The following is a 2,713-nucleotide window of genomic DNA, read 5'->3' on the forward strand; positions in this document are numbered from 1 at the left end:
TAAGTCGCTTATATCATATTAAGTCCATAAGTCTTAATGTGGGCTGTTGGATCAAGCAAATCAATGGCCATGATTGCACACAAAAAGCGCAGTAAACCCCACTCAACTTATATTTCATATTTACCTCTCTCCTCTTACCCACTAACCTATGCATGCTACTGTTATGTCCATCAGTCTGTCATCATTTCCAATAGAATTCAAAACAACTTACGGTTTTTTTTTTGCCTTTATTTCCTGTCATTTCATCTTCTTTTTTCTTTCTTCACATTCCTGATAACTCCACTCGCCATTTTCATCTCTACCAATTAATTCCAACTCAACTGCAAACTCGCCCGTCTCCATTTTTTTATAAGGTATTTTTTCCATTCCTTATTTAGTGATTTGTACTTTGTTTTTTGTTAATTATTGTCTTTTGTTAAACTATCATAAAACAAGTTCATTTGATTTTTCAATTTTCAATTATGGGTTTGCTGCTGTTGAATTGTTCAATTGTTAATTATGGTTTTACAGATCAAATACGAGTTCATTTGATAATTAACAATGATTTTTGCCAAGAAAACTTCCAAGAAATCTGAATCAAAGGTAAAAAATCTTGTCTTTTTTGTATAACTCTTATAGAATGATGTATAACTTCAATTAAATATATGCATAATTTTAATCCTAATTGTTTGTCATCTACAGATGGATGTTGTAGAAAGTATTGACAAGGGACTTGATACCCAGGTTAAAAGTTTTTACTTTTATTTATCTGCAGTCAGTCGTTGTATAACTATTACTACATTTTGAAAAACTTTAGTATTCAGTATGTATAACTCTTGGTACTAGATGTATAATTCTACTTTTATTCCGTTGTATAACTCTTCTGATTCTGTGACCAACTCTACTTTCATAATGTATAACTGTTGTTGTTATATGTATAACTCTACTTCTATTTAGTTTCTATGCTTAGAGTTATACAATATATGCCTAGAGTTATACATTTTATATCTAGAGTTATACATTTTATACCTAGAGTTATACAGTATATGCCTAGAGTTATACAGTATATAACTAGAGTTATACCTGGAGTTATACCTAGAGTTATACCTAGAGTTATACAGTATATGCTTACAGTTATACATTTTATTGTTATAGTAATACATTCTATGGTTAGAGTTATACATTCTATAACTTTAGTTTTCAGAATATCTAACTTTTGTTAATATATGTATAACTCTACTGATTATCTCTTCTTTTGAATGGTGAAAAGAATTTTGGATTTTACAGAATTTTGATTTTACAGAATTTTGGTTGAAAAGAAGAGATGACAAACCATTCAAAATTCTTTTTTGTATAACTCTTATAGAATTATGTATAACTTCAACTAAATATATGCATAATTTTAATCCCTATTGTTTGTCATCTACAGATGGATGATGTACCAAGTACTGACAAGGGACCTGATTCCAAGGTTAAAAGTTTGACTTTTTATAACTGCAGTCATTTGTTGTATAACTCTGATTACATTTTGAATAACTTCTGCTTTCAGAATGTATAACTCTTCTTATTATATGTATAACTCTTGATATTCTCTGACTAACTCTACTATCAAAATGTATAACTTTACTTATATTTTGTATAACTCTGACTGTTTATTGTATAACTTTAATTCAGAGAATGTCTATTTCTTTGTTGCAAATATCTCTAATTGCAACTACAGTATGTCTAATTTTGGGTGTTGTCCTTGTTTTTCCCCAGATTGCTGAGGCCAAGCCAAGGGTAAAGAGGGTGCATGAAATCACGGTTTCGTGTCGACCTCATAGGCTTGTGTCTCTCATTGAAAAGCTTAATGAGGATCAGGTAGCCGCTGTTAAGAACATTGGGTTTGGTGGCCTTTTGGAGCTTAAGATTAGCAGCTTCCCACTTGCACACGTTTGCCTATTCTTGGAGTCCTTCTCTGATGGGTCATATGTGTTCAGGGCTTCTCGGAAGAAGGAGTTTATGATCAGTAAGCATTATGTGCATGACTGTTTTTTGATTCCCTTTGGACCCAACCCTCTCCCGTTGGTATCTACTGGTGCGCAGAAGGGGTCCAATGATGCCGAAAATAAGGCGCTCAAGGACAAATGGCGGCAAGCTTACAGGGTGGATAAAGCTTCTACTTCAATAAGTTTAGGGAAAGTTCACAAGCAACTTATGGAGTACGAGGAGGCGGACGATCATTTTTTCCGGCTATTTGTTTTGTTCTCTATGTCTTTATTCCTCACACCCACCCCAAACAACGGGATAGATTTGAAGCTTTTAAGGGCTTTAGAAGACCCTAAAGCCATTCCGCATTTTGACTGGTGCTCTTATATTTTGGAAATTATGGTGAAAGCGGGGACAGACTGTAAAAAGGGGGTAACGATGTTGGGTGGCTGTATCCCCTTCCTCATGATAACCTACTTTCAGCGATATGATTACAAGGGTAGGCCGTGCCTCCACGATCTACCTTTGATTAAGCATTGGGATGAAACCTCGCTTGTATAAAGGCTAAAATTTGAGGTGTCTCAAGGGGGATTGGGTCGTTTAACTTTGTCTAAGACCAAGTATCCGAGGTGCCTTCAAGATCCCTCTTATTTTAAGAGTTTGGACAGTATCACCCTCAGCGACCCTCGTGAACCCAAACTATTGTTGCTATCACCCCCCCACCCCTCTATCTCCTGCTCAACTTCTGAGAAGAAGTTCATTCAGA

At 34.9% G+C, this 2,713-nt stretch overlaps 1 long non-coding RNA gene across 1 annotated transcript; it reads left to right on the forward strand.

The window, feature by feature from the left end:
- Positions 1 to 679: 679 nt before the first annotated feature.
- LOC141609009 (uncharacterized) lies at positions 680 to 1,783 on the forward strand. Its single transcript, XR_012527131.1, has 3 exons — positions 680 to 723; positions 1,409 to 1,450; positions 1,738 to 1,783. It is a non-coding gene; the product is annotated as an uncharacterized LOC141609009 (long non-coding RNA).
- The last annotated feature ends 930 nt before the right edge of the window (positions 1,784 to 2,713 follow it).

This window comes from Silene latifolia, chromosome 10 (assembly GCF_048544455.1).
Source record: "Silene latifolia isolate original U9 population chromosome 10, ASM4854445v1, whole genome shotgun sequence".
Lineage (NCBI taxonomy): Eukaryota > Viridiplantae > Streptophyta > Magnoliopsida > Caryophyllales > Caryophyllaceae > Silene > Silene latifolia.